Here is a 24,061-nt window from a genome sequence, read left to right as displayed (position 1 = left end):
TTAAATTATTCAGGAAGTCAAAACATGCAAAGTGAAACACAAGGATAATACTAATCCCATATGACTTCAAACCTTTGAGCATAAATGAAACACCTTTTATTTATCACCATATCGATTACTCATTATTTGTTGTTTCGGGTAATCAACTTGTTACTTGAATTATTACAACACTTGCCCATGCTCTTAGCATGCACACAATGTTTACCTATGGTTCTTACTTTGTGAAATAGATCAAATTAACACTTTTCCAATCATACTCATTTAACAACTCCCAATCCTTTTCACAAGTGAAAGAATATCAAATTCTTGCCACTTACGGAATATGCTAGATTCTAATATTTTATGCAATGATCCTTTTATAATGTCATAGCACAAAAGTCACAATGACTATTGCCAATGATATTACAAAGTCCTCTATCGGAGATTGTTACAAGACAATTCCTTAGATGTGATGTCTGTCACTCAAAGTACATTCCTTTGAACATCCTTTTGCATAAAAGTTTCTAATCTAGACATGGATTTTCAATATTCAATTCCCAATATGGACACGTTTCCATATTTTTCCATATGAAAACTCATTCTTAATAGCATCTTTTCTATTCATAATAATGTCGATATGGTCCATCCAATATCATGCTTCCAACTACTCACAAGCGACCAATCCTCGGCGAACTTTGGATTGTCCTTTGATAGTTGTTTAATTATCTTAGTCAAAACCGATTCTTGTCCTTTTTCCCTCTAAATGCGCTAGACATTTGGAAAATTTTATAATGGTCAAATATTATATCATTTGCAATCGATCATATACCCGAAGCGTATGAGACACGATGCATAATGTCTTACACAAAGATTTGATACTCTATCAATCTTCTACCATAATATTTTATGTGCTACGTTCTCAAAATTCGAACTATGAAGAGGAATGCCGTAATCATAATCGAAATTTGTAACCACACTATGTTTCCTTGACTAAATTTATTAACATTCCACAACCTAAGCCTTTAGATTTGAAATGAAGCATAATATCATCTCCCTTAATTATAGCAAAACAACTTTTCAACGCTTGCAACTTTGCAAAGTATAACTATTGTTTTCTATAATTAATATTGCTAACTTGCAATACTTTCCATAATAATCATACAATCATAACATTTATGCTCCCACTATAATGATTATTATTATAAAACATAACACTTATGCTCCCACTAGCTTTGACATGTATTCAGAAACAGCTTAACTTTCAGAAAAACAATACCTATTGAATTTCTTAAGTTCACGTTTCTAATACCTAATGTTTTGATAATCCTTTATCTAAGCTTATACACCTTTTCCTTAGATAGCTCATATGTGTGTCTAAACAATTCAGACTAATTGCCAAACCTCACAATTCAAATCATGGAAAGGGATACCGTAACCATAATCGAATTCGAGAAAATACAATTTCACAATCACTATCTTCTTAAAATCTCTATTAGTGAAAGCATTTCCTCACAATCATTTTCATGAAGGAGGGAATCTTATGACACTTAGATTTTAATGGTGTATGTGTTCCTATCCATGTGAATTTGTCAAAACCAAAGTTTACGACAAATTCAAACTCATATGGACCGAACTTTCTTAATCTTGACTTCTTGCCTTATGGTAACACAGCTGCCCACCATGTCTTCCAAGTAGTTAAGCAGCTCACCCATTCCTATCAATGTACTTTCCATTGATCAAGGTGCCTGCCTTTTATGCGTTCAAATGAGAACTCATAGAACTCACATGCATAATTAACTCAATGGCACAAAATAGTGTCAACACGATAGGTTGTAAACCTCAAATCGTGTGCTAGTGATGATCGATAAGGTTTATTTTGATTTGTTCTTGAAACCTTTCAAGACCATTAAGACTCCCACTGACTCCTTGACATATAAGATTCTCTTGTCAATAAACATTTCTTGACAAACAAATATTCAAGAGTTAGTGTAGTTTTTATCAAAACACTTCATAAATTGGTCCTAGTTGATCTTATCCAAGACATCACAGCTTTCCACATTTGATGAATGTTATAAACCTTCTTAATACTTATCACTCAATTTCACAATCTTAACTCTAAGACTTGTTTTGGAACGAAGTATGATTGACTTCTTGATTTAACCATTTCTTCAATTCTTGATTCCTCTTCTTAGACATACAATTGTACTAAGACTCACTTAGAGGATCAATTGAGATATGGTTCTTAATCATTAATACCTATCATAAAGCATAAAAGGTACTCTCCCTTCTTCTTAGAATGGAGAAACTTTTATCTTTCTGCCTACTTGATTCTTCTTATTCGTTCTGCTATTGACTTAAACTTTTTCAATCAATTCAGAATTACACTTAATCTTATAAGTATGATCATATTTACTAAACCTTTAGCAAATCATGACGAATATCTTTGTTACTCTTATGGTGGACTTGATCAACACACAACTTTGTGTACTCGATCTCTTAGTCCTTCACTTGACACTTTGTCAATGAATTAGTCTAATTTCCAAATATGAAATTTCTCATTCATCGTGTAACCAAGTTGCATGATTCCAAGTTTCTGTCCAACTGAAACTTGGGCGATGAGAAACTCTCCCTATTTGGTAAATTCTCGACATTTCCACAAACAACATAATTAAGAATCAAATCCATTATTGCTAATATTAGAAACCTTCAAACATCAATTTTCATGCATGCCATTGCAAGGATAAATAAATAATATAAAAAATCAAAATTTATTTTATTGCAGAAAAATTTGTCCTTACAATGCAATTCAATGAAAAACTATGTTAATACATATTTCTAATTCTAACTCTAAGTAGTAGCTCAAGAATCTAATCTTCAAGTAATGCGATCGAAATCCATTTCTTCACGGTTAGATTCTGCTCACTTCTTCCCTTAAGCTTCCTTTCTTTTCTTCGATCCTACAAAACATCAATGGTAATCTTATCACATTATGTATTAAGAATCTAGAATAGGAGCTTAAAAGAGTTAGTCAATAGATTTTACCTAAAGCAGAACCATACGTTGACTCTCCCATCTCTTAGATCTCTTAGGTAAATAGGGCAGCTTCGTCTCCAATGCCCCTTCTCTTGGCAATAAAAGCAAATTGACTCTTTTGGAACAGGACATGGAACTACTTCAGATATTGCCTTTCTATTATGATCAAACTCTTCAATCATGGCATGTCTTTTGTTGCCATTGCCTACATCCATAGAGGTCTGGAAGGCAGATTCACCAATCAACTTTGCTTTTCCATTGCGCCAAACCATTGCTGATTCAGCAGCAATAAGCATATAAGTGAGATCTATAAGGATCACATCGTGGTTCATCATATATTACTCTCTTACGAACTCACTATACGAGTTAGGAAGTGACTGAAGAACCCAGTTAACAACCATCTCCTCACAGACAACGGATCCCAACATTCTTAACTTATCAATGTGTGACTTCATCCCTAGGACGTGTGCACAAACCGACTTTCCTTCTTTATGTTTACTTGCCAAAAGGGCTTGAGTGAGCTTGAACCTTTCAAGCCTTCAAACTTGTGGGTTAAGGAGAATAATTGGAGGAGGTGGAAGAAGTGAAGCATGATCTCTTGTTCCTCGATCTAATCGTGGAATATCATCTTCATGTGGAATGCTTGTTCCACGAGATTTGGGAAGACCATAGTTGTCGTACTTTGACATCTACAAAACGGGAGAAAACGAATTCAAGTTAGTTGATTGATTGAGTCCTTAGTAAATCACCCAAATGAGATACTAAGGCTAGGACCCAACACAATATGCTACAAGCTTCAAAAGGGATGTCGTAATCTAGTTGTAGAATATTTGAAGGTAAGTGAATGACGATTCACTAATTTCCACCATGAAAAGAAATTGAAGTTTTAAATCTATGAAAACTCCTAGATCCTTTGAGATTCATTGAACATTTCAATGACATGTTTAAATCTCGATATGCCCCTCTTGTTTGTGACTGGGATGCCGAGGATCACAAAGCGGGTGTGAATAACCAAGCAAACTTACATGGTGCCCCCACATGTTACAATCACCTATTCGATGTGCCGGTAAACCACACACGCTCCACCGAACTATGACAAACATTGAGTCACCCTTTTCTACCTTTGCTTGGAACCATTTAGTGTGCCGGTTAACCACACATGCTCCATTAACGTCTTCGCAAGGGCACAAAGTGTAATTTCATGGAATTGCATCAATTCACTTTTGCCTAAGTAACTAAGATTGGGAATTTGTAAAACATTTAGTTACTTTTGTACTTCATTATACTTATAATGGAAGGTTTTTTCCTATCCTACCCGTTCGGCTAACGACCCTCCACTAGTCAAGAGTGCAGTGGGTAAGAGTGGATACCCATTCAATCACCATTTTATAGGCAATTTCCTTAAACACCCCTTATAGACCAACTTCGTGAATGAGGCCTACTAACGGTAAGACTGACTTTTACTCATACATATATATAATGTTAGACTTTTAATGTTATATATAGTATAGGGTGTATTTTACACTTTTAAAATACTAGGAGGTCAAATTTAACAATTATACTTTTAATTCAATTAAATTGTAAACCTAAACTTATACGGATTTATTAAACCTCTTTTAATTATACATCTTAATTAATTAATAAAACCATAAGGGTGTGATTTGAACTTTTCAAAACAATACTAGGGTTTTAGAATTTAACATTCCTAAATTAAACCTTTTAATCAACTTTTAAATTCCAAAACTTGAGGGCAAGTTTTGAAACCTTTTCAAAACATTAGGGTTTCAACTATTTAAATTTCAAAACTAAACTTTTGAGTTTAAATTTAAACTAAAAAACCTAAAGGGGAAAAATTGAAACTTTTCATAACACAAGGATCAAATAACAAATAATATAAATTAAATGATTAATTTTGTCATTATCTATATTTGACCTAATTTTCAATTATTTGCAAAATAAGTTACCCAATTAATACAAATAATCCAATCTTTATCATATAAGGAAGTTATTATCTAATCAATTGGTAATTATCTTGTGTTTTTGGCAAGGATATTCATTAAGAAACAATAAAATTCGTATTTTATAGGTTTAAAACGAATATGGTAATTATCCTTAAGCAAAACAGCAACAAAATCCGAAGATTCCTCTGTCAGACGCTCTAACTCGCCGAGTCACACTCTGGAACTCGCCGAGTAGGGCTGACTCGCCGAGTCCAAGTAGTGACTCGCCGAGTCAGGTCAAACAGTAAGCCAGATTTCGATTTTCAGCTACATAATGCATCAATACAATAGAAACCAATCAAGGCTCTGATACCATTGATGGGTTTTAGCTATAAGAACATCCTATGTGCTCATACAAACCCTAATGCTTGGATCTAGGTTTCTTTATTATACATGCAATTCATCCAAGACTATAAACCCTAGATCTAGAATATGATAATCAATATAACATATAAATAAGGGTTTAGATCATACCTTGATTCTTATATAGCAATAACAATCACAAATCCTTCTTGTATTGACTTTAGAAAGCTTAGAGTCACAAATGTCACTCCTCTAATGGTTCACAAACACCAAGAGCAAGAGGATGAAGAGGAGAAGAGAAAGAGGCTGCCCAAAACGTGTGGAAACCCTAAACAGAAGCTTGTCCACGTTTTTGGGGCAAAATGGCTCTATATATAGTGAGGTCATTAGGGTTATCTAACAAGGAAAACCTAATTTGGATGCTTAAGCCCTAAGCAACCCATGGACTCCTTTCCTTAAAGGCCATGGACGATTTCTAATAGGTTTCCCCTTAGAATTCGTCCAACCTTATAATATAAGGCAATCCATAGCCCAATTGCAATTATCTTATAATTACAATTCCAGTCTTTTAAGTTTAATTAATATCTTTTAGTCACAAACTTAATTCTTATTAATTCTTCACTAATATTAATTAAACAATATGATTTCTCCTTTAATATATTATTCCCATAATATATTAATAAATCATATTTAATCATTTCTCTCCATAATTCATCCTATCAAGTTGCTTTGGTGAAGGCAACCCAAAATGACCATGCACCATCGGGTCAAGTACATACCAAAATAGTTATGGACTTAGACACTAATCTAACAGTTTTTACCTTGCTTCCAGTTTATGGGTCGATTTTGTTAAGAGAAACAGTTCAGGGACTAGAGTCTCTAATTTCAAATTTTCTAGAACGGCTAATCTTCTCAATTGCAAAGCATACAATTTTTCTTTCACTTATTTAGGGTTGGTCTATTGGTGTAAATATCAAATTATGTCGCAATCGGAACCTTGTTTGTGATCGATCTAAATTTAAACTAAAAAAACGGAAGGCTAAAAGCCTTTCATTTGGTGGTACGTACCTTTGGTAAAATTTGTCATTGGTAGCTTACCCTTTACTATTTCTCCATTTTGAAAGTAATAAGATGATCCTCAACATTTTAAAAGGTATTTGGATAAATTTCTTTTAGGAGAGATTGTTCAAGGCTAAAAATCAACTATATTAGTTGGGAAAAAAACATTTCTCTAAAAGAAATAGATGGCCTTGGCATTATGGGTCTTAGAAACCTTAATTTTTCTCTCAAAGAAAAGCGATGATGGATAGTAAAAATCGAACCTTGTAGGTCGTAGTCTCTCACAATTCATGTTATTCACATGTTTAATGGTCATGATACTTTTTTGATGGCTAAAAAAGTATCTCTAGCGCTTAGGTTGATATTTCAAATATTGAATAAGATTTAATTGAGATGGATGTTGTCTTACCAAACTTATTTAAAGGAAATATTAAAAGCGGAAAGGACACTTTTTCGGAAAGAATTAATCGGAAACACAACCATCAAACAAAGATTTCCTCGTCTCCACATTGTAGATTCGGAAAAATATGTTTGATTATTGATAGGTACACTCAAGGCAGTAAGTTGACTACTATTTAGAGATAAACATGAAGAAAATACTTAGGTGTGGGGAGGGACAATGGTAATTTGAAGCTCTATATGCGTTGTTGGATCAAATGGGCTAGATTCATGGTCCTGGTTGGGAGACTCGTTAGGGATGTTATCGACAGTCTTTAAGAGATGTCATTGATTTGGCTTTTTACCTATATGAGCCAACAATTTTCCATGGAATAGTTGGGTTCCTATTAAAATAAATTGTTTTTCTCGTCTTTAACTTTAATATTCCACTATCTTTAAGTTTGGTGTATCGAAGGCTTGTTCTTCTAGATGTTTCTTGTCCATTTTTCAGCTTTTCGAAAGACACTACTACACAAGTTTTTCTTACCTTCCCAAAGATATCAGAGATTTGGGACCATGTATTGTCTTGGTGTGGCATGATTTAAGGGTTTCTTGTTCATTTCAGGATTTGATCTTGAGTGTTACTACCTTCATGACAGTTGCTTAGAAAACAAAATCTAAATTTATCTTTGTTGTAGTTAGGGCGGCTTTGCGGTTCATTTGGAAAGGGCAAATGAAATGTTTTTTTTTAAAAGTGGATTTTTTAACATCCTGATTATGAGGTATGAATTTTATAAGTATTTTAGAAAATTTGATTGGCCACGACGTGGTGAATGTATCACCACGGCGTGGCAAAGCTTGCTTGAGACGTGCATCTTAAATGACTGCCAAGATGTGGCAATATGTTAGCCAGGACGTGGCAACCATTCTTTGCAAAACCCTGAGGGTCTGTTTGGTTTGCAGAATGTTGTTGAAGGAATTGCATTTGAAATTAAAAAAGGAATATGTTAGGAATTTGAATCCAATTCCATATCCTGTTTGGTTGGCAGGAAATGGAATTAGAATTAATTCCAGATTCTGTTTGGTTCGCAGGATTTGGAATTGGAATCCATATATAATGACATAATTGCCCTTTTTTTCTATTTTTCTTAATTTTACTTTCTTATTGAATATCATTAATAAAAGGACTATAACAATGTGCAAAACAACGTTCCATCATGTTAAAATCAATGAAGTTTGCCTTTGTCTACGATTGTTGTTAAACTAAGTCGAGACATTTTCCTGTAAAACAGAAAATGGTATACATATTCCATTGATAGCAAAACAAAAAAATGACATATATTGATAGCAAAATAGAAAAACCACCAAATAACATTGAAACCACAACATGTTTTATGTTCTATAGATTTAGCAAGAAACCATGACATGCTTTCTTTGTTCACTTTCTCATAGTAGCGATGTCACAACTTCATAAACAAATTTCAAAAACACTAGAACATACAAGGAATCACAATCATGTCAAATTCAAAATTAAATCAAATAACTTAATTAACTTCCTAGTTTTATATCTAACAAAGGAAATCTTAACAAGAAGGTAAAGAACAGAGTTTCGATTTTTCTAAAATTGTGAAAAGAACGAGAATTTAGAAAATTAGAAAAAAAAAACAAGAACTTGATTAACTTCACTAACGATTGTTGTAGACGAATTTAGAAAATCAGAAAAGAATGTGAAAAAATCGATTAGCTTGAAATATTAAATTGATTAAGTCTTGCTTCACAGGGGCTATTTAGTTCGAATGTAAAGAGAAAAGTAGATGGAGAGAGAGATAGAGATTACCTTTAGTTCGAATGTAAAGAGAAAAGTAGATGGAGAGAGAGATAGAGATTACCTGGAATTAAGGTCGTCGGACGACCCATGTGACGAAATGGAGAACAAGTGAATATTGGGGATGTCTGCTCAACGAGAATAAGCTAAACGATCTACGTTAAGTGATGAAAGGTATGGTAATGTTTAGCGAGGGAAAAATCGTAATCTGGTGCTTTCCATCTAATGAAGGAATTAATTTCATTGAGATTGTGAAGGAATGAACTTTCCTTCATTTGAACGGAAAATATTTCATTTAGCATTCCTTTTATTTCCCTTGAAGCCGAACCAAACATAGGAATTTGAGGGAATTGGAAACCTTTTCCCTCAGATTCGATTCCATTCCTTCCAAAAAAACATACCCTAATTTACGGGCCTTAAGCCCTATTTAAAGGAAGTGATGGCTAGGGTTTCCCCCACCCTTAGTCTTCATCACATCTAAATGACCCTTTGGCCAAACGCTATCCCTCTTGAAGCTTTTGAGCTCACTTTTGCAAACTTTTGGTGGTTTTGAAAGAAGGAGAATAATTTTTGGTGCTTAGCTCCTCCAAGAAATCCCTCATCATCTTTGCGTAAAGCTTGTGGACTTCTTGTAAGTCTTCAAATACTCATCTTTTGTTGTATGCCACTTGGATCTAGATTTTTATGCCATTTTTTCCCCATTTGTGAAGATGGAATGAGCAGAAGAGATAAAGTTTTCAACTTTATGATCTATATGAGTCCCAAGAGCATTATATCTCATAGATTTAGGATGTGGTTGTGATTTAGGGGCGTTGCAAGAATATTAGGTCATATTGCATCTTTTGACCTAGATTTGGGAAAGGACATGCATGGGGGAAGCATGTCCGCAAAGTTTGCATTTTTAGGGATCATTAGGGTCTCTAAAACTCTTATGGAAGTTTTGGGTTGAAGACTTCATGGATTAAGTGCATAATGGTTGATTCCATGCGTTAAGTTCCCATTAAGGACCTAGGATTTGAGATCTTCGCTTAGAGGGATGTCTTAATGGATAAAGTTGAAAACTTTATCCATTAAGACCTTGGGAAGAATTAGATTTGTGTTTTGGAGCTCATGAAATGGATGGAAAATGCCTTGATCCTTTAAGTTGTTGAACCCAGTTTCCATGACATGGCGTTTGGCTGTCATGACGTGGCGACTATTTTGTCCTTATTATGCCATGACATGAAAAATAGGAGGTTACGACGTGGCAACCCTCTGAAGTCAACTTGTAGTTTTGACTTTGATCGTTGACTTTTTGACATGGGTTGACTGTTGGTCAAAGTGATAGTTCTAGAGTATAGACTAAGGGTAGACCTTGATTGATTGATAGATGTGTTGTAGCACCGGTTGTGTAACAGTTAGCTATGGTTTATTTAACTTCATGAGATAGGTGAGTCTTCTCATTATACTGTGTAGGATGATATTTGTTTTTGTGATACTTGCATGGAAGACCCCTAGGGTAGCCTGTGGTATTTATATGAAGGACCATGGGGGTAGCCCATAACACTTGTATATAAGACCACGGGGGTAGTCCATGTCACTTGTGCATGAGACCGTGGGGGTAGCCCATGGCAGTGCAAGGAAATACCATGGGGGTAGCCCATGACACTTGTATGAAAGACCATAGGGGTAGCCCATGGCAATGTATGAATGACATGTGGTATTTTGGAGAACTCGCTAAGCTTTGTGCTTACAGTTTTGTGGTTTGAACATTTTTAGGTACTTCTAGTTTCAAAGTGAAGGGTCCCACCTAACTACACAACATTTACCCCTGAGGATTTTCCCACATTGATGATTGTTGGACCACAACATTTACCCTTGTGTCACAAATAGAAATTTTGTGCCTTGTAACTACAACACATAAGTAAAATTTTGAATCAAAAACTTAAGAGCATGTATGATGCTTACTTTATGACATCAAAATTTGCAATCAAATACACCATACAAGCATTACAAATAGTCAACAAGCAATTGGGAAACCCTAGAAGTTCTTGATTAGGTCCATTTTGGACTAGAACTTCCTTATTGGGCTCAATGAACCAATAAGCTTCCAATTTGACTATCATGGGCTTAGAACCTTTAAATGGGCTCTAATTGGACCCACTTTCATTTATTTCAACATTTTGGGCCATAATGGGCCTAGAATTAAACAAAATACACTTATTGGACCATAACAAATATAATCAACCAAATTGGGCCATGAGGCACCCTAGGAGTCCAATGGGCCGAAAAACAATCACTATGGACCCACAATTTGGATTTAAGCACCAAAGGCCCAAGTCTCCATCTCTCCTCTCTATCTCTCGGCCCAAGTAATAAAAAAAAGGGGAAAGAAAAGAAGAAATTGAGTATTAAGGAGGATTAGCCACCTCCTTAATATCTATGGGATATCCAAGCTTATCTCACATGTTTCCATGCATGTCCTCTCACTTCTCTCTCTCTCTTCTTCTTCTATTACTCTCGGCCGAGAGTATCACACACACACACAATCATTCACCTAAACACTCTCAAGAACACACCACAAATCCCTTCACTTTCCCTTCAAAATTTTCGAGATTCAAGGGCCTTGCAAGGAGGATTCTTCACAAAAATCATCATCTAGGTAAGTTGATGCTTGGATCCACACTTTAGACTCCTTCTTCTATCCAAAAATCTCTTCTTAACTCATATGAAATCATAATCTTGTATCTTAGAACCCCTTAAATTCGAGATCTTCCAAGAAAAGGGTTGCTAGGGCCGAAATAGCAACAAACTCTTCTCTTTTCTTCTTCAAATCGAAACCACAACTCAATGTGAGGTTCATAACCCCTATTTTTCGGTTTTTATAAGTTTTGTGGGGGGAGAATACAAGCAAATGTGTAGATCTATGAGTATATGTATGCTTTGTGTGATTTCTATGTTTATTTACATGTTCTTATGTGATTATGGTGTTGGATCTAGTCAAAAAGAACTCAAAAACCGAGATCTGCCTTAGTTTGAATGAAATAAGTATAAATCATATTATTTCATACAAATCAACTCTAGAAAAATAACCAAGTTGGTTAATATGAACTCTTTGGGCTAAAAATCCCATTTTTGGACTCAAAATGTTAAAAATATAAGGTTAAAGGGCCCAAAATGACAAAATACAAATTCTGCTGGTTGAGATGAGTCAAAACAGTTTCAACAATGTATTTTCTAGAAATATACTCTTTTGAAGGATCAAAATGTGAAATTTTAAGCATAATGGGCCAAAAATGAACTTTTCGGCCCAATAAGGCCCAAAATGCGAGATTTTCAAATTAGAGGGGCTGAAACTGTATCTTTCTGCAAAACAGGGGACTACTAGTGCTCCAAGTCCTTTTCAAGGGTTAAAAATACTTTTCATATTTAAAAGGGACCAAAGATGCAAAAATTTTCTATTTTGGGCCAAAAGTGTAAAAATTGCGAAAATAAAGGTTCCAACCGAGAAAATTTCATTTTGAGGGACTAAAACTGTTTTTCAAATAATTTTGAGCTGAAAAATACCTTTTCTACTAAGTTTTGATACTAAAGTGTCAAGAAAAATGGTTTAAGGACTAAAATATAAATTCTTTTATACAAAGGGTCAAAAGTGTAAATTGATCCAAAAGAAAGGGGTTGCAAAAAGTAAAACTCTAATGTTTTAAACAATAAATCCGACATGATGAAATACTAGTACCTCGACTATCGGCGAAATATAATACACCTTCAACACCAAAATTCGTTATCAAACGAATTGATTCGGTCTCGAATCAATAACGAATCCGAATTTAATAACACGACGATACTTCAATACACACGCGGAAACCTTGGGAATTCAATACACACGCAGAAATTTCGGGAAGTCAATACACACGTGGGAATATACCAGACGTCGATACACCGTCTTTGGGCCCGAAAGTTTCAAATCGTGCTTGTTGGGCCTAGCTAGCCCAATGACATGATCTTTAGGCCCGAAGGAAACTCGCTTACTTGTAGTTGGGCCTTATATGACCTAATTCCGTGTAAAAGGACTTTCAATGGCTTATGTGCTGTTGGGCCCCAAGGGTCCTCTGGTACTGCTAGTAAAGTCGAGAATTCACCAAATGCGAGTCGGGCTAAGGGCCCTTCGCATTCACGATAGCCTTGAACGACTTATGGAAATACCAGGGGCTTCGCACCCTCTTTTTCTCCTCGGTTGTGGGGCTATGAGAAGTCAGGGTGGTTGGATTAAGTGAATAGTACGAACGAAGCCTAAGGGATCGTTTGTATAGTTGTAAACTAGTCGTTTTCATTAATGCGTGTTTATAACAATTCACAATCCGTAATTAATCCAATGTCACCTGGACTCATCGAATACACACGTCGTAACGGTATAACAAAATATAAAACACTTGATTCATAGTATTAGGAATACATCGGGTTTTCCTAGGGTTTTCAATTAATACACCTACGATATGCATACCGACTTTACAAATTGTACTTTTACATTTATAGAAACAAACAAGCATACTTACGGATCTTCACACTTTTTATACTATGCCCTTTTCAGAAAATATCGAATTTTCTGGTGATTTTCAAAACAATACAAACCATTATATTTCAAACATTACTTATGAACTCACCAACATTTCATATGTTGACGTTTTTCAAAATACTTGTATTCTCAGGTAACAGGTAAATCGAAAAGGAAAAATGTACTCAGTAACGTCTTGCTGTTGTTTTAATTAGTATCGAACAATTTACTTTTGGGCATGTAATATTATGGATCAATGTACTGAATGTAAACGCTACTAGTTGTAACATTTCAATGCTTGGTAATGTATGATGTTATGTTTCATGTATATTCATTGTGATGGTATTCAATTGAGTCACAATAGCCCTCGGACATTTCCGCCGTCTGGTTTGGGGGTGTGATAGGTTGGTATCAGAGCTCTGTTTATAGTGAACTAGCATATCTAACCATACATTGATATGCAACTATAAACCAAAAGAGGGACTAACACAACTCTGAACAAAACAAGTAAAATACAACAATAAAACACCTTTGCTTGCATTAGGAATAAGGAACATAACGCCGAACCAAACAAGTTAATGCTAGTATTTCAGTTAATTCAGGACTGTTCTTAGTGGTACCAAGGAGTGGATGTAGCCTGATCAACTACATTCTCTCCAAAGTATAACTAACACACGTTCTGATGAGATCGTGATAGCTAGGGAACCTAAAAACTATACCCCTTTTATCACCAAAAAGAGAACGTCTGTTTAGTATATATCATAGTCATGGGAGTGACGATAGTTTATACTTTCCCCCAGTCGTCATGGAGGGAGATCAGCCGGGTATCCAGTTTCATCAAGTCTTAGTGGCTCACGGGATGCTTGAAGATGAACCAGAAGGGAATCCAGAGGAAGCACACGACGTCGGACCTGACGAATACATAGACACCGACTACGTGTTTGGAGAGACCGACGATGACGCCGAGGAAGGGCAAGACCGGGACAAGGATCACGTCACGTCGTGTGAGGACGAGGCGCAACCAGATCACCCCGCCCCACCAATGAACCCCCCAAGGGAGAACCGTTCCCCCGAAGCTGAAATCGCCGCACTGCGACAACAGTTGTATGCTATGGAGGCCCGGGCAGTGCGAGCTGAGCATGAGAGGGATGAGGTTATTGGAGACATGACGGAGATGGCTCAGTTGCTGGCACAACATTTCGGCATATGACGCCGCCACTACGTAGGACGCAGCTCATCGCGATTAGGGATAGACTTATCTTAGTAGGTCATTAGGAACTATGCTATGTACCCCGACTCTATGTTTAAGTGACTACACTACTCATGGAGCCATTATGCTGTCGAACTAGTGTCACTCATGTATGCTCTTACGAGCAAAATTTTCATGTATCAAATGCGGATAATATTAGTAAACATTTACGTGCTTTGTTATGATATTACAAATTGCTATGTGTTGCAAATCTATGATTGTATGCTAAATGGTAGGAGTGTTTAAGTTCGTACCATGCACCTAGTCAGTAGGGTCACAACCTCCCAGAAACCCCAAACACTCAACATCTTTCCGTTTCATGACAGAAAGATGCCTCGCCGACCTACTCGCGGAAACCCTGGACCAACCCCACCCGAAGTTGACTCCACTGCATTCCAGGCGGCCATGTCTGTTGCGGTCACCGCAGCTATGGCACAACTTCACCAAGGGAATAACGGAGGAGGCAATAGGCAAGGGGCCGGGAGTTCAAAAAACGGGATGAATCAAGGACCCACCAAAACATGTACCTACAAGGACTTCACAAACGCCAAACCACGAACGTTTAACGGCACTAGAGGAGTGATCACTCTGAAGCGATGGTTCGAGAAGGTGGAATCGGTATTCGAGATATGCGATTGTCCTGAGGAGATGAAAGTGAAGTTCGCAGCCTGCACTTTTGTCGATCAAGCACTCACTTGGTGGAACGGACACGTGGAAGCCATGACACTCCCGGTAGCCAACTCCATGCCGTGGTCGGAAATGAAAGAAATGTTGATGGCTGAATACTGCCCACGATGTGAGATTCAGAAAATGGAGCAAGAGCTGAGGAACCTCACTGTGCAGAATGCGAATATCGATGCCTACATATCGAGATTTAGTGAACTATCTCTGTTATGCCCGGGTATGATCACCTCGGAAGGAAAGAAGATTGAGCGATTCATCTGGGGATTAAAATCACCAATCCAAGGAAATGTGATAGCTGCAAACCCCGAAACATTTGACAGTGCAAAAAGATTGGCGAAGAAGCTATATGACCATAACAACAAAAAGGGTGAGAAGCCAGCGGAGACTGAAGGCAAGAAGGAAGGTGATGGCAAGAAAGGGAAGAACAACAAGAGGAAGGGGCGTCAGGTCCCCGAGACCTCTAAAAAGCAGCAGACAGTGGCAGTTAATGCTGTCACCGCACCGGTTCCAGCCATACCACATGCTCCAGCCTCAGCTGCTTCAAATGCTCCCAGACCTTATTCCGGTAATCTTCCCAAGTGCAACAAGTGCGGTTTCCACCACAATGGAGAATGCAAGGAGTTGCAGTGCACCAGTTGTAATCGAAGGGGACACACGGTGAGGTACTGCAGGACTTACCTGTTGGGTTTTGAGCAATCTAACACTTCCTAAGTGTGCATGCAACCCTAATAAACCTTGGATCTATTTTTGTCTAAACACATGCAAAATAATAATTTTCCAAGGTTCATAACTTATCTAACATGGCATGGGGAACATTTAAACATAAAAGAGTTAGATGAGATTACATACCTTTTGATGTGATTGATTCCTTGGAGTTTGAGAGCCAAGCACCTATAGTGTGAATGCCTCAAATGGAAATCACAAATCACCACATACACTTGGAAACCTTTAGAGAGTGTACACACACTTGTAATTTTCGGCCACACACAAACACACACACTAGTGGCTATTTCATGCAACATAAGCATGCTTATATAGTGTACATGGTTAAGGTGAAACCCAAATAACCCATGGCCTTTCCTTTTCCAAGGATCCATGGGTTAAAAGCTCCATGGATCATCCATGGACTTCCATATAAGCCTAGCCCATTAACAAATGAGTGTTAGCCCTCACCATATAAAACCAATAGCCCATAATCTAATTAGTCTTCCTTTTAATCTCTAAATTAATTCATAATTAATTTAAGACTAAGACTAATTAAATAGCATGACTTCATATTAATATATTATAACTTATAATATATTAATAAACATATGTGTATAACTCTCATAAAATTATCCATAAATTGTTCGGGTGAAGTGCAACCCAAATGGACCATGCCGGGTCGAGTCAAGTATATACCAAATAAGTTATGGACTTAGACACCTTATCCAACAGACTCCCACTTGGATAAGTCTAATAACTGTATTTGCCTATATAACTTCAGGAACCAATCAGCAATCGTAGCTCTCGAAAACTCTGTTGAACTATGAAGCGCCATTTTAAGACAAGTGATCATATAATCCTCTGTTCTCATGATATCAGCCGGACAAACACATGGAACTATGTCTTGCTTATTGTCTGGCAGTTGTTTCTCGATTTCCGATTTGTTTTACATAGAACTTTACTGAACACATCAGTTTAGTTCTGACCGGGCCCGGTACATGGGTCAACACAAAATCATCGAGGGGCCCAGATATTGCTTCTATTTCTAGAAGGAACAGATAAACTTCGACTCATATGCTTGTTCTACTACTTGTTGAATTGTACACAAAGGCACGTTTTATAACATCAAGTTACTGATGCGTTTACGTGCAATCAATGCACAACCAACTCATAGGTAACAACTCATATCTCTAGGTTTGAAGACTTATATGATATTATCGTCTCACGATCACTCGAGATAAATTCCATGAAGTGATACAAGTGAGCGTGGGTTTATACCGATACTCATAACTTATGAGTACTCATGAACGTTGCAGCAACCATTGCCATGTCTAAAAACCTTTAGTCATCTACAATCCTAATTCATGACAATCTTGGTTCATACCTACTTCCGACGTATGACCGATTGTGGAGGTTTGAATAAATTAATTATTCTGGAAGTCAAAACATGCAAAAACTGAAACAATAGTAAATAATTGACAATGACAGTAACACCTTACTCATAAATAAATCACAAATTTTATTCATCATCAAATGTCGATTACATTTTACAAGTTTCAGGAAAACTATCTAATCTGTAAAACTAATATCGTCCCTCAGCCCGATGCGCCTCGCATGCTGAAAATGCTTAACCCTCGTCAGTCCCTTCGTAAGGGGATCTGCCGGATTCTCATCTGACGATACCCTCTTTGCCACGAGGAGTCCTTCTTCAATCTTGTGTCTTATGAAGTGATATTTTCTGTCAATGTGTTGGGATCTGCCATGATCTCTTGGTTCCTTGGCTAAGGCAACCGCACTATTGCTGTCACAGAAAATCTCCATAGGTTCTTTAATAGCTGGTACAACTCCAAGGTCTCCGATGAAGTTCTTCATCCATATCGTCTCTTTCGCTGCTTCACTCATTGCTATATACTCTGATTCACAAGTCGAATCAGCCACCGTCTCCTGCTTGGAACTCTTCAAAGAAATTGCCCCTCCATTTAAGGTAAAGACCCAGCCCGACTGAGAGCGGAAGTTATCCCTATCAGTCTGAAAACTGGCATCACTATACCCTAATACTCTCAAGTCATCACTCCCACCAAGGGTAAGGATCCAATCCTTAGTCCTACGCAGGTACTTGAGAATGTTCTTTACCGCGGTCCAATGAGCCTTGCCAGGGTTCCCTTGATACCTGCTGACCATGCTCAAAGCAAAAGCCACATCAGGGCGGGTACAAGTCATAGCATACATAATCGAGCCAACAGCGGAAGCATACGGTAATTGGCTCATCTCAGCTATCTCTGCCTCTGTACTCGGACTCTGAGTCTTACTCAGTTTGGCATTGCTTTGGATCGGTAAATCTCCTTTCTTGGAATTCTGCATGTTGAACCTTTTCAACACCTTATCCAAGTAGGTACTCTGACTAAGTCCAATTAGTCTTTTACTCCTTTCTCTTAATATCCTTTCCCTAGGATATAGGCAGCCTCCCCTAGGTCCTTCATAGCAAAGCACTTCCTAAGCCAGGACTTAACCTCCTGCAAGGTTGGGATGTCATTTCCTATAAGTAGTATGTCATCCACATACAGTACCAAGAAGCTAACTATACTCCCACTAGCTCTGACATACACGCAAGACTCATCTTCACTTCTCGAGAAGCCAAACTCTTTGACCTTCTCATCAAAACAAAGATTCCAGCTACGAGATGCTTGTTTTAATCCATAAATGGATTTCTAAAGCTTGCATACTCTATTAGGGTACTCTGTACTGACAAAACCCTCTGGCTGATTCATGTACACATCCTCAGCCAACTTTCCATTAAGGAAAGCGGTTTTGACATCCATTTGCCATATTTCATAATCATGAAATGCTGCAATGGCTAGCATAACCCTAGTAGACTTAATCTTTGCTACTGGCGAGAAAGTTTCATCATAATCAATACCTTGAGTCTGAGTAAAACCCTTCGCAACCAGTCGAGCCTTATAAGTATGCACTTTTCCTTCCATGTCGGTCTTCTTCTTGAAGATCCATTTGCACCCGACTGTTTTACGGCCTGGTACATTGTCAACCAAGTTCCAAACTTGATTGTCATACATGGACTGTATCTCGCTGTCCATAACCTCCTTCCATTTAGCAGATTCCGGGCCTGCCATGGCTTCCTTAACATTGCTAGGTTCATCCAAATTTACCAGTGTACTATCACTGATAAACGTATCACCTTCCGTAGTAATATGAAATCCATAATAAAACGAAGGTGTGTTCCTAACCCGTGTGGAACGCCTCGGAGGTACAAACATGTCAACTTGCTCAACATGAGTTTCCTCCTCAGGTTGATTGCTAGTGTCTGAGGTTCCCTCACCAATTGCTTCTTGAATTTATTCAAGATCAATTTGCCTCCCACTGTCTCCTTGGCTTATAAACTCCCTCTCACGGAAGACCCCTCTTCTTGCCACAAAGACCACATTCTCACTGGGTCTGTAGAAGAGGTAACCAAAAGATTTATGTGGGTAGCCGATGAAAATACACCTTTCACTTCGGGGTTCGAGCTTATCATGAGTCTCACGCCTCACGAAAGCCTCGCAACCCCAAATCTTGATGTGGTCTAAATTGGGAACCTTCCCAGTCCACATCTCATGAGGTGTTTTGGTAACCTTCTTTGTAGGGACTAGATTAAGGATATGGGTGGCAGTCTCTAAGGCATACCCCCAAAAAGAGATTGGTAGCGAAGCTCGACTCATCATAGAGCGAACCATGTCTAACAAGGTTCGATTACGCCTCTCAGCTACACCATTTAGCTGTGGTGTCCTGGGAGGAGTCAATTGTGAGACAATCCCACACTCCTTAAGATAGTCAAGGAACTCGGTACTAAGATACTCACCACCTCGATCGGATCGAAGCATCTTAATGTTCCTGCCTAATTGATTTTCTACTTCCTGTTTGAATTCCTTAAACCTTTCAAAGGTTTCTGACTTATGTTTGATTAAGTAGACATACCCATATCTACTAAAATCATCAATAAAAGTCACATAATACCGATTAGCATCCCTTGTGGCGGTTTTGAATGGCCCACATACATCAGTATGTATTAGGTCCAACAAACCCTCACCCCTTTCACAAGTTCCAGTGAAGGGTGATTTTGTCATCTTACCAAGTAGACAAGATTCACAACTATCATCCGATTTAAGGTCGAATGACTCCAAGACTCCACTCTTTTGGAGTTGGCCTATGCGTTTCTTGTTTACATGTCCAAGACGACAATGCCACAATGATGCTTTATCTAGGCTAGTAGAAGAATCAATATACAACACATTATTTCCTAAGTTGTCTACAATCGACACAGTTTCATACACACCATCACAAGGTAATGCATTAAAATAAAACACATTTTTAAAGAAAGCATTAATACCACCACATTCATTATCAAACGAAAAGGTAAAACCTTGTTTGTACAAAGCATGAAAAGAAATAATATTCCTCGCCATTTCAGACGAGTACACACATTTATTCAAATCTAATTTTAACCCATTATTAAGCAACAAAGTATAAACTCCAATCTTGGAAACAGGTGAAGCCTTCCTATTCCCCATGATCAAGTTTATCTTCCCGTGCTCCACATCCTCACTTCTTCTTAGGCCCTGCAAATCAGAACATATGTGAATACCACATCCTGTATCAAGCACCCAAGAGTTAGAATATGTTGAGTAATTAGACAATATAGTGTAAATACTTGCATGGGTGGGTTTCACTTTCCCATCCTTTAGATCCTGCAAGTACTTAGGGCAGTTTCGCTTCCAGTGCCCCTTGTCCAGGCAATAGTAGCAATCAGCATCCTTGGGAATGGCAGAAGGAGTGACAGAACCGCTCTTGGTCTTCGATGAGGAGCCTTCAAGAGACTTTCCCTTGGTACCCTTCGAAGGGTGCTTCCTCTATTTTCCCTTTGCCTTGCCCGATAGCCAAAACAGGGGTAGATGTTGGAGTAGTAGTAGAGGTAACAACCGCCTTGCCCTTAAGACCGGTTTCAGCGGTCTTTAAGAGTCCTTGAAGCTTGCTGAGGGTAACTTCCTCCTTTTTCATATGATATGTCATACGAAATTGGTCATAACAAGAAGGTAAGGAGTGCAAAATGATGTCAATTGCCAACTCCTCAGGGATGTTCACATTCAGCTTCAGCAAACGGTCCACATACCTTTGCATCTTTTGCATGTGAGCCGTGACGGATTCACCGTCCTTCATGCAGGTAGTTATTATGGAGGAGATTATTTCATACCGCTACTGACGAGCACTCTGATGGTACCTTCCATCAGGTCTTGGTGCATCTCAAAAGGGTAGAAATCTTCATATGACTTTTGGAGCTCGGCTGTCATCGTGGCCATCATGATACATGCCACCTTAGTAGCATCTCTCTCATGTGTCCTGAATTCAGCGATCTCCTCAGGAGTAGCAGTAGACTCATCAAGCTCTTTTAACTCCTTATCGAGGACATATTCCTTGTCCTCATAACGAGTAACCATCCTGATGTTCCTAATCCAGTCCATGAAGTTGGAACCATCAAAGATGACCCTCCCACAAAGATTCATGAGAGAGAAAGAACCAGTTGGGTTAGAGCCCGAAGCATTAGTGTTGGAAGACATCTGAAAGAAGAAAGCAAGTTTAGATTAGATATATAGAATCCTTAATAAGACACCCAAATGTAATATTAAGGCTAGGATCCAATCACAATATATTATACTTAGAAGAGGGATGTCGTAATCTAAGTAATAATATATTTGAAAGGTAGGTGAATGACGATTCACCAATTTCCACCATGAAAAACAAAATGAATTATTAGGTTTTAATTGGATTTGAAATTCCTAGATTCTTTTGAGATTCATTGAACTTTTCAATGGCATGTTTCAATCTCGATTGTGCCCTTCAAGTTTTGTGACTGGGATGCCGAGGATCACAAAACAAGGTGTGAATAACCATGCTAATTGACTTGGTACCCTTAATATTATCACCTAATCAATGTGCCGGTTAACCACACACGCTCCATTAATCTATGACAAACATTAAGTCACCCTTCGTGATCCTTACTAGTCCAAGTTAGTGTGCCGGTTAACCACACACGCTCCACCAACGACTTGGTTAGGTACAAAGTGTGAATTCCATGGACTAGCACCATGTTCACATTTTTCCTAAAATAACTAAGATTGGGAATTAAAGAGGTTTAGTTACTTTATAATAATCATTATACTTTTAATGAGGATTTAAAGTCATTGTCCTACCCGTTCGGCTAACGACCCTCCACCAGTCAAGCAAGCGGTGGGTGAGAGTGGACACCCATTAAGTTGCCATTTTATAAGCAACAACCTTATACCCACCTTATAGACCGGCTTCGTGAATGAGGCCTACTAACGGTAGAACGACTTATTCTTATACATATATATAATAATTAACCATTAATGTTATAAATAGTATAAGGGTTGAATTTTAACTATTAAAACTCTAAGGGTTGGAATTAAAGTTTATTAAAGTGTGTGAAACTTTACAAATTCCAAAACTTGAGGGCAAGTTTCGTAACTATCCAAAACTTTTCATTTCATAACTTATGAATTAAAGGTTCATAAAAATGAAGACTCTTCATTTTCGTCTAACTTATGTGTTTAAATGTGTGTTAAAGAAAAGTGACCTTTGGATATCCATAACTTGAGGACAAATTATCGACTCCATTAAAACACATAAATGATCAAGAATTAATTCTAAACAAATTCAACAAATAATTCCTATCATCTTCTAAATTCATAAGAACATGAACATGATCATCAAAATTTCAAGAATTATATGAACACATAAAAAACATGGAATTTTGATATATTCTATTGTAAATGGATTAGAACAACCATTACACCAACTAAAACAAGTTTTAAAACACCAAAACAGTTTAGGGTAATGTTTCTAGTCCATTTCCAGCAGCAAAAGTCGAAATTCTGGATTCTGATCATTCTACTCGCCGAGTACACGAACCTACTCGCCGAGTAGGATGAATTTTGCCTTGAACTCGGCGAGTCCCCCCATGGACTCGGCGAGTCCATCAGCCAGACAGCAACAATTTCAACTTTTTTCACTATTTTGCATCAAGTATCGAACAAGCAAGCCTAGGCTCTGATACCACTGTTGGGTTTTGAGCAATCTAACACTTCCTAAGTGTGCATGCAACCCTAATAAACCTTGGATCTATGTTTGTCTAAATACATGCAAAATAATAATTTTCCAAGGTTCATAACTTATCTAACATGGCATGGGGAACATTTAAACATAAAAGAGTTAGATGAGATTACATACCTTTTGATGTGATTGATTCCTTGGAGTTTGAGAGCCAAGCACTAGTAGTGTGAATGCCTCAAATGGAAATCACAAATCACCACATACACTTGGAAACCTTTAGAGAGTGTACACACACTTGTAATTTTCGGCCACACACAAACACACACACTAGTGGCTATTTCATGCAACATAAGCATGCTTATATAGTGTACATGGTTAAGGTGAAACCCAAATAACCCATGACCTTTCCTTTTCCAAGGATCCATGGGTTAAAAGCTCCATGGATCATCCATGGACTTCCATATAAGCCTAGCCCATTAACAAATGAGTGTTAGCCCACACCATATAAAACCAATAGCCCATAATCTAATTAGTCTTCCTTTTAATCTCTAAATTAATTCATAATTAATTTAAGACTAAGACTAATTAAATAACATGACTTCATATTAATATATTATAACTTATAATATATTAATAAACATATGTGTATAACTCTCATAAAATTATCCATAAATTATTCGGGTGAAATGCAACCCAAATGGACCATGCCGGGTCGGGTCAAGTATATACCAAATAAGTTATGGACTTAGACACCTTATCCAACATTACCCTCCCCAGAACCAACAACAAGGAAACAGCAACAACAACAACAATCACAACAACAACAACGTCACCACCGGCAGCAACAATGCAGGGCCTAGCCACACCTGCTATGGGTGTGGGAGGACTCGGCATTTCCGCCGAGATTGCCCTAACAACAACAATCCTGGAAATGGAGGAACAGGAAGGATGCTGACCATGGGTCAGGGAGAGGCGATTCAGGACCCCGCTGTTGTTACCGGTACGTTTCTCCTAAACCACACTTATGCATGCATCCTATTTGACACCGGAGCAGAGCGAAGTTTCGTGAGCAATAGATTTAAGCAATTATTAAAACAACAACCCCAGAAGCTCAATGAAACCTTTATGGTGGAAATGGCCAATGGGAAAACAGAATCCACCGGGGAAATCTACATCGGATGTACCCTAACCCT

The sequence above is a fragment of the Lactuca serriola genome, chromosome 3 (genome assembly GCF_051521515.1).
Source record: "Lactuca serriola cultivar US96UC23 chromosome 3, Lser_US96UC23_V15, whole genome shotgun sequence".
In the NCBI taxonomy this organism is placed as follows: Eukaryota; Viridiplantae; Streptophyta; class Magnoliopsida; order Asterales; family Asteraceae; genus Lactuca; species Lactuca serriola.
Note: the sequence above shows the minus strand (reverse complement) of the source record.